The following is a 10,254-nucleotide window of genomic DNA, read 5'->3' as shown; positions in this document are numbered from 1 at the left end:
TTTTCTTCCTATTTATATGGCTAAAAACCGTTTGCTATTGGTTTTAATCCTTCGCTAGATCCATCTCCACTCGTCGCTTTGCCTTTCTCACAGCTTCCCTGCACCCTCTGACCTCAATAAGGTAGGTTTCCTTGCTGATCCCTCCCATTTTCCACTCCTGGTACGCTTTCTGCTTTTTCTTAATGACCCCCTAAGACGCTTGCTCATCCAGCTCGGTCTAAAACTGCTACCTACGAGCCGTTTTCCCCTTCTCGGGATACATGCCTCTGACAACTCCTGCAACTTCAACTTGAAGTAACCCCAGGCGTCATCTGCCCTTAGATCCCTAAATATGTTAGCCCAGTCCACTTCCCTAACTAGTCGCCTTAATTTAGTAAAATTAGCCCTTTTGAAATCATACACCCTAGTCTCAGATGCACTATTGATTATCCTCCCATTTATTTGGAAACGAATTAGCTCATGATCACTCGAGCCAAGGTTGTCCCCTACAACAATGTCCTCAACAAGGTCCTCGTTACTCACCAAAATCAAATCTAAAATGGCATCCCCCCTCGTCGGTTCAGCAACCACTTGATGAAGGAATTCATTAGCTATCACGTCTAGGAAAAGCTGAGCCCTATTATTATTACTAGCATTTGTTTCCCAATCTATATCCGGGAAGTTAAAGTCCCCCATGATCAAGCAGTTCCTATTAGTGTTTACCTCCTTAAAAACATTAAGGAGCTCCCTATCCATCTCTAAGCTAGATCCTGGCGGTCTATAGCACACCCCAATCACTATCCTGGATGAGGCTCTGGTAATTTTCTTCCCCAATGTGACCATTGCCCAAACAGACTCCGTATTGTCCATTGCAGCGCTAGTTATCTCATTACATTTTACCTCATTATTGATATACAGTGCTACTCCCCCACCTTTACCTTTGCATCGGTCTTTCCTAAACAGCACATACCCTTCCATACCTGTACTCCAGTCATGGCTACCGTTCCACCATGTTTCTGTTATTCCTACGATATCCGGTTTCAATTCCCGGACCAGGAGCTCCAGTTCCTCCATTTTGTTACCTAAGCTTCTCGCATTGGTGAACAAACATCCTAATTTTTCCTGTTGGGCTCCTCTCACTCTTTTTACCCAACTCGGTAGGGACACAGTACTTCCAGTATGACTTGTAGATCTAGAATCTGTCCCCCCACTCTTCCTTACACTTAACTGCCCCCCTCTGGCTATATCTTATCTTGTTGTCCTCACTCCCAATGTGAAAATTTGGCGTGGAGAGCACCAGGACCTCTCCCGACCGTCTCCCCCCAGTGTCTAGTTTAAAGCTCTTTTAATCAGATGAGCCAGCCTCCCTCCTAGAAGTCTACTTCCTTCTCTACTTAGGTGGAGCCCATCCCTTGAGAACAGTTGTCTGTCCCCAAAAGCCTCCCAGTGCCCAGACCTCCCACCGCCCTCCTTGTAACCCCACTCCCTCAGCCAACTATTAATCATCACGATCCTCTCACCCCTTTGGCGCCCTTCCCTAGGGACAGGTAGAATCCCACTGAAGATCACCTGAGCCTCAATTTCCTTGAGCGTCTTACCCAACCTGGCATAGTCTCCCTTGATCCTCTCTAGCGAGAATCTAGCCGTGTCATTCGTTCCCACATGAAGGATGATCAAAGGGTTCTTACCCGCTCCTCTTAGGATCCTTTTCAACCTCAGGTCCACATCCCGTATTTTAGCACCCGGTAGACAGCACACCCTTCTGTTCTCCGGATCGGCCCTGGTCACAGGCCTGTCCAACCTTCGCAGTATGGAATCCCCAATCACGTAGACCTGCCTTCGCCTGGGGACAGCACGGTCCTCTAACCTATCCCCCGTTCCCCCTGGTCGCAAGCTCCTTCCATTCCTATCATCCCTTGTGGTTCCCCTTAAGCCATCCTGTATCTTCCCTGGGCCCAAACTTGGTGCTACTTCCATCGATTCCTCCCTTTATCTATGGGACTGGCCGCCTCTTTTTCTTTGGCCTCTCACTGTCAGTTACCACTTGCTGTACCCCTTCCTCATTCTCCAAACCTTCAAACCCGTTCCTTAGCTCAATTTCCCCCTCACTGGCTCTCCTTTTCCTTGGCCTGCTTCTCACGGTCACATGCTTCCACCGCCCATCTTCCTCCTCTGGTGGTCCCCCTTCCTTGGCCTCAGCCCCTGCTCCCCCCTGTGCCCCTGGGCGTTCCCCCTCAGTTACTGCTTGCCATTGCTCCATCAGCCTCTCAAACCCCCTTCTGTTCTCTATCAGGGTTTCCACCTGCAGCTCTAGGCCCTGGATCTTTTCCTCCAGCAGCTCTATTAGGCGACACTTCATGCATATATAGTACTGGTCGGGGTCCCCTGCTAGGACCAGGTACATACCGCAGCTGCTGCATGCTCTCATCCTCGGTGTGTCCTCTGCTGCTTGGCTCATGGCTGCTGGCTGCTGCTGTCTTGGCTCCGCTTGGTGTTCTTCCCTGGGGGGCGCGGGGCCTCCCCTTCCACCTCCCCCTGCCAACTCCCACGCTAACTCCCCTGTTGGCAGCCCTGTTTGCTGCCTCCTGTGCCGCTGCTCGCATTGCCCTTGTTCCACTACTCTCACTCCTTCCTTTCCTTGGAATCATTAAATCCATCATTTCATGATCGCTTTCACCCAGATTGCCTTCTACCTTCTGATTCTCAACCAATTCCTCCATGTTAGAGTCAAGTCTAAAATGGCTGTCTCCCTAGTTACTTCCTCCATCTTCTGAAACAAAAAGTTGTCCCAATACATTCCAAGAACGTATTGGAAATTTTGTGTTTTGCTGTATTACTTTTCCAACAAACGTCTGCGTTGTTAAAGTCCCCCATCACCACCAGGTCTTGTGTTCTGGATATTTCACAGTTTGGGTGAATCCCTTACATACAGGCATCTCCAGAGGTGTTCCACAGGATTTACATATTCGGACCTCAACAAGCATACAATGACCCTTTAAAATAATTTGCAGCCCCTAAAGAGACATTTCTCCCCACCTCCTATTCGTTACACTAGCAACTAGCTATGTCAGCATTAGAAGACAAGGGCTGCCAGCATCTCCAATGTAAGCCAGCAAAAATCTGCAATAATGCCCTTCTAATTTACTTTTTCAATAAATCCATTAGTATGTGAGCACACACTCAGAAAACACCTGTGGGAAAACATACCATATTGCCCTGATCCATACACATGCAACCCCCATCCAGATCAGTGAGAGTGCCACTGGTGCCTGAAAGTGGTATATGACACCAAGAAGTTTAACATGCCTTCCAAATATCCTGTCCCCCTGCTGAATGGTATTACTCAGATGTGTGTGGTGGTTGCCTGGTGGTAAAGTTTTCTCTCTTCCTTTTTAATCCTCTCAACCACAGCAGCACTGTAACCTCAAGAACAGTGTGTTCCCCATTGTTCCTGGACCCCACATAGCTGAGTCTATTCACATTTCCAGCCTGGTGATTGAGCTGGGAGAGTACTTTGATAAACTCTACCTGACTGCAGGCAGAGCACGGAGATCATGGATGGCAAAAGTCAGAGGGCAAAGCACGGAGAGGGGAGGGGATCACTGTCAGAGGGTTCAGATGAGCCCAGCTTTACAAAAAGGCCATATCTCTCTGCTCTAGTAGTGCCCTCCTGTGGTCAATGTGGCAAACAACCTTTGTGTTTTATATGAAACCTTAGTTTCACCTTTAAATGGCTTTGAGCAGTTTCTTGCAAAGAGGAAACAGGATTGTCTACATTTTCAAGTGCCCGCATTTGAAGATCCTTCTGCAGCAAAGCGTATAGCTTCATTGTACAAATTCATTGTGAGCTGAGAGTTAGTATCCACTATAGTATTCACTATTGGAATAATACTTTTTCCACTACAAAATCATGAAATGTCAATTGTTTGTTTTCTTATAACAATTAAATTAAATACAACAAATAGAGAAAACAGGTCCTTTCTTCTTCTCCTTTCCTGACTTTGCAAACATCAAGATGTCTCCCCCACCCTCCAAGCCCTCTCAAATTTAAACCTTGAGTGTAGGAAATTTTTACGAGCCAACACCACTCTCCTGACCAAAAATGATACCCTTTTCCAGTGACAAAGAGAAACGAAACCTGAATCAGCACCACACACTCCATATTCTGTGCTACCAATCATTTTACCAAACAGCACCTCTGTTGGAATAATTTCAAATATTATTAATATGGGAACCCACCAATTATTTATTTAACTATAAATTCCTTTATTAAATCCAAAGGCCAAATGGTACATATACAATTGCTCTAAACATGCCTAGAAAGCCTAAATGAGAAGCAATTTACTACGTCCAAAGAGTAAGACATTTATAAGCATTTAATCAAGATACTTACAAACAGGCTAAACCAAGGGGTGTTCAGCTCCAGCATGGCCAGGCAGGTATTATTAACAACCTCTTTAAGAGTCCACGTTTTACACCCTTTAACCAACAAGTGATCATTGCCAATTATTAATGTCAGCTAAAAACTAATTCACCCTTATTTCCAGTCTTAATCAGGAGAAGATTTACAACCTCTTTTCTTCCCAAGGCCTTTCCTCCCCTTCTCCTTTCTGTCCAACAGTTTTCCCATTGCACCTGGATTCACACAAGCTTTAACACTGGTGTGTGGGTAGCGAAGGGCTGTGTTGGCTCATTTTAAGACAGATTCTCTTTGCTTGATTTAAAACCATTTGCAGTCAGTCATCCCTATCGGTCAGAGGCCTTCTTTTTAGAAACTTCCTCTTATCTCATTAGTTATTCTCTGAACCAGACATCCTCCCTACTTCATTCCTCACCCTCGTGTCCCGCCCCGACACCAAGTGGCGGGACCTCCTGCCACCTCTGGAGGGTGAGGAGCCCCGGTGGGCCAGCCTGTACTCCACCCTGGTCCCGAGGCCCGTCGGGGATATCAGTTGGCGGCTCCTCCATGGGGCCGTGAGCACAGGCGTGTACTTGGCGCAGTTTACCCCTGTCCCAGACACCTGCCCCTTCTGTGGCGTGAGGGAGACCCTGGCGCACGTTTACATAGAGTGTGCCAGGCTGCAGCCCCTATACCGGCTCCTCACCAACATCCTGTTGCGTTTCTGGCTGCACTTTTCCCCTCATCTCCTTCTCCATGCACTCCCTATCCGTGGCCCCACAAAGTCGCGGGACCTCCTGGTCAACCTCCTCCTCGCCCTGGCTAAAATGGCCATCCACGTGACCAGGGAGAGGAGGTTGGCCAATGGAGACTCCGGCGACTGTGAGGCTTGTTTCCGATCCTTAGTCCGTTCACGTCTCCGGGCGGAGTTCCTCTGGGCGGCGTCCGCTGGCTCCCTTGACACCTTCGAGGAGCAGTGGGCACTGTCCGGGGTTCTCTGCTCGGTGTCCCCGTCAGGCTCCCTTCTTATGACCCTTTGACCGCACTCCGGTCCCTGTTCTTTTATTAGTTGTCCCCCGCAATTAGTGGGTTTCTGAGGCCCTGTGGAACCTCCCCTTAGGCTGGGGGGGATCCATTAGCATGGGGCGGGCTTTGCCCGCCCCGTTTTCCCGGAAACCCAATAGATACTTCATTCCTTCTGGCATTATAACTTATAACTTTCAAGGCTTTTCTTCTATTTGCTACTCAAGGCCTTTCTTTACAACACACACATTTCCGTAACCAAACGTAAGCTAACTTTAATTCTTTAATTTTATACCTATCCTACAACCCCTCCTAGACAAGAAATGTAATGCTTTAGTCTAAGCCAGGTTATTCGGCTCAGAACAGGAGTAATTGGGTGGGAGTGATGTGCAGGTCACACTAGGTCCTTTCTGGACCTAAACGCTATGAATCTAGAATCCCCTCACAGAGGAACAAATCCTGAAAGGAGCAGAACATGTGCAAATTGACAGAAGTCAGTGGAAGTTGCAGATGCTCAGCATCTCTCAGCGTCTGGCCCTCATTGTATTTTGCACCAGATATTTCTACAGTAAAATTCTTTGACATTTCCAGATTCTGGAAAGCTTCCTGAATGTTTCACTTTCCAGTTTAAATTTATTCCCCCCAAATAATATTTCCTAGCACTTACATAGAACTCTTCATTCCAAGATCTCAGACATTACAGAGGAGAGCAAGTATCAGTATCCCCATTTTACAGATGGGGATATGGAGGCACAGGAGAGGTTAACTGATCTGCCCATGATCACATAGCAAACAGAGGGTAGAGTTATGAACAGAACACAGCTCTCCATATGTCCAGTCTAGTGCACTAGCCACTGGACCATGCTGTCTCTTGACTAACCAAATGTTCTACCATGAATGAGTTGGGAAGGCATGATGAACTATATGCCATCCCGCCCTCATCTTAGCAGATGCTGCAGAGGCTCTGTATTGTATTTAGCTTAGAAAAGTTACATCAAATCTGACAGATGGAGGCAACCAGAAAACTCTAAACTAGTTGAAGTACAAGTGGTGAATGAGACAGTAATGAAGAGATTTAAATTATGGAATAGGGCATATGGCAATGAAACAGTGGAAAAGAATAATGTTAAGGTGTGTTTGATCACAATCTGTAACTACCTACATGGGGAACAGAATTTGATAATAGAGGGCTCTTCAGTGTAGCAAACAAAGGCACAAGATGCAATAGCAGAAACTGAAGCTGGACAGACTAGAAATAAGGCACATATTTTGGATAGTAAAGGTAATTAACCAATGGAACAACTTAGCAAGGTTTTTGGTGGATTCTCCATCACAAGAAATTTTCATATCGAGATTGGATGATTCTCTAAAAGATATACTGTAGTTCAGTGGATCCCAAATTTTATTGGTTCACATACGATATTTGTAAAAGAGGATGTCTGAAGTACCACATGCACATTTCTCCATCTTGTGTATTTTTAGGCCATAGTAGGCTTAGCTTAAGTATTTATGAACTTATAATAAAAAAGGTTTTGAATTTGGTTGGTGGAGATCTGTCTGGAGGAAATCACAGGTGAAGAGAGTTTGGCTGAGGAAGACTGGGTGGGAGGGTTGGTTGGTGGACATAAGGTTTAGAGATGGCTGGAAAATGTCTATTTGTCAACACTGAAATTTTGCAGGAACCTACCTGTTTTGATGAAAATTTCATCACAAAAGATTTCTCAGGTCTAAGAGGGAATTTATGGTCAAGACCAGAGAGAGAGAGAAAGAAACCCACCTCAGAGCAGCCTGGTAGTCAGAGCACACACCTGTAGTGCAGGAGACCATTCGCTCTGCTCTGCCTGATTCAGATGAGTGCCCTGACCACCAGGCTGTTGGCTACTCTGGGTTGGACGGGTCCCCTCCTCTCTTGTGCACTCGCTGATTTTTCATGAGCAGCTTTGAAAGTTCTCGGTTTCATCCTGATGCAGAATGAAATTTTTTTGACATCACAAAGTTTCACGAACCGGGAGAACAATTTTCCATCCAGCCCTAATGAGGTTAGGTTGAGAGAAAGGATTCTGGATGGAGAGCAAGGGGGCTGTTTTGGGGTGGGGTCTAGAGAAAAAGAAGGGGCAGGGAAGACTCTGGTGGTTGGTGTGTGGACTCAGGGAGAAGGGGCATAGAGGTGTGGGGAATCTTGGCTGGGAGTGAGGGGCTTTACCTGGGCATCAGGCTGCTACCACCCTTCTTCTTGCGGTCGTGGTTTGATGGAGGCAGGATTCCCCAGCTCACCAGTCTTCCTGCTGCTTTTGGTACCCTCACGAGAGAGTTTTACTCCAGACTTGATGCTCCCTTGTAGCTCTCCTCTCCAGGCTGTCTGCCCTCTTCTTTTAAATCTTTCTAGAAGTCACCTATCAGCTGGGTTTTATCATGTTAAGGAGATAGCTACCTTTCTCCACTAGTCTGCTGCTCCCTTAAAAACCTGATTTCTTAAAGAGGCCGTGTAATGTAACAGGGATTGGCTGGCCCCAAGCCCCACTATGCCTTCAAGGGAACAGACCACTCTGTTACAGCACAGAATCCTAGAAATGTAGGGCTGGAAGGGACCTTGAAAAGTCATCTAGTCCAACTCCCTGAGTTGAGGCATGACCAAGTAAACCTAGACCTTCTCTGGCAGCCATTTGTCCAACCTGTTCTTAAAAATCTCCAGTGATGGGGATTCCATAACCTCCTATAGAAGTCTACCCTAGAGTAGCATGCCTCTTCCAACAAGCTCATGTACCACTAGTAGACACATGCCACAGTTCGGGAACACCTGCTGTAGTTCAAACAGGTTTTAATGTAAGGATGTTATACAGGATATCAGACTAGATGATCACCATTGTCCATTTTGGCTTTATGACATATGAACAAATGTTTAATCTAGAAGTAAAATTTGCACCTAAAGCCTTCTCTAGAACTATCAAAGTACTTCAGAGAAACGGAACCACTTTATTCAATGTGACATGGATGCCAAGTACAGGATTAGAGACACCCTGTGGATTTTGTTGCCTTCTAGTTGCAAAAAGTCTTCACGGTTTATTGGATGTACAGCTATCTGCAGTCAAAAAGACAAGGCAGAGCCAGCAACTTACCCTATATTCCAATTACACAAACAAAAATTATGTTAATTACCCCATTATTATGGTCGCTAAGTCAAGAGCTCAAAAAACAGGAAGTGCCAGAATTAAGGTTGCCCATGAAAACTTAATGCAGGCCCCTTGGGCGTATGCATGATAGTTTTTAATGACATGATCACATACTATGTTTTCCCACAGGCATGCTTCATCCAGTGCATAGGATAGATAATGGCCACTGAGCTGCTGTTCAATATTTTGTTTTATCCTCACTGCTCAACATGTAGCTCAGGCCTTATGCACTGAACACTAAAGACAGAATTACTCATTTCCTCATGGGTTTTATTACGGTACTCAACAGTATAATATTGGAGCACTTAATAACCTTTAATCTATGTTAACAATACTCCTCTGAGGGGAAGGGTTATCATTTTATAGCTGGGAAAGGTAGGGTACGTCTACACCATTCGCCGGATCAGCGGGTAGCGATCGATCTATCAGGGATTGATTTATCACTTGCAGTGGAGACGCAATAAATCGACCCCCAATTGCTCTCCCGTCGACTGCTGAACTCCAGCTCAGCGAGAGCCGGAAGCAAAGTCAACGGGGGAGCCGCAGCGTACCGCGAGGACGCAAAGTAATTTTAATTCACTCTAAGATTCGTTGACTTCAGCTACGCTATTCTCATAGATGAAGTAGCGTATCTTAGATCGATCCCCCACCCAGTGTAGACCAGGCCTTAGGCACAGAGATTTCAGGCCCAAAGTACCTACTACTGGAGTACCCGATTTGAACTATCCTGTATCTGATTTTTTCCAACCGTCTCTCATTATGTACCACTTCATATGCTCAAAGCACAACTCCCACTGACTTCATTTGCAGTGAGAGTGCTCAGCACTTCTGCAAGTCAGACCCAGGGTCTCAAGTCAGGCACCCAGGAAATGAGGAACACAAAGTGACCATATGAGAAAATCTTGGTTTAAGTGACTTGTCCAGCATCACACAGGAGCTCTAACAGAGACAGAATGTAATTCTCATGGGCAGCATTCAACTGCCTTTACTATGAGTCCTTACTTTCTCTTCCTGCAATCCTCAGCCTTATTCATTGCACATCTTCAAAAAATGAAACAGGTCCTACAGAAACAGCCTCTTTCACTACATACTGCTAATTCAACCCGGGAGCAGGTCCCTCCTGGGCACTGAATAAAGTAGGGGGCCTCTGAAAAAAACAAACAGTACTGATCATGTAATTAAAGACTGCATCATAATAGTTCTGTGCAATCTTAATTAAATCACAAGGGATAGATTAAGATTGCACAGGCAATCTTCATTTTGGCATTTCCTAACTTCTCAGTGCTTAACTTTGCAACCGTACTATTCTTTTAACTCTTTTATATATGTGTAATTTCCTAGTTTTTAAAAAAGCAAAATGAAAACACAAATTCCATCATTGGGCATCATATTAACATCCACTTTGTTCATCAGCAGGGTTGGAACCATTAGATCCATGACACAGACTTCTGCCACTTCACCTAATGGGATAAAAGATAGCAGTAGTAGGTTGTCATCCTCTAGGTAGATCAGCACTAGACAAGGAGGGGCACTGTCAGCAAATATGTGCGAAACACACGGGCAGCAGAGGAATAGTGAGACTCAGAAATTTTGGGTTCCATTGCAGGCTCTGGAAGGGTGTATTCTCTGGTGGACACAGACACTTTTGCTCATTTCCCCCCCACCCCCATGTGACACATTCTA

Source organism: Mauremys reevesii, linkage group 1, assembly GCF_016161935.1.
Source record: "Mauremys reevesii isolate NIE-2019 linkage group 1, ASM1616193v1, whole genome shotgun sequence".
In the NCBI taxonomy this organism is placed as follows: Eukaryota; Metazoa; Chordata; order Testudines; family Geoemydidae; genus Mauremys; species Mauremys reevesii.
The sequence above is the reverse complement of the archived record's forward strand: the minus strand, read 5'-3'. Positions refer to the sequence as shown.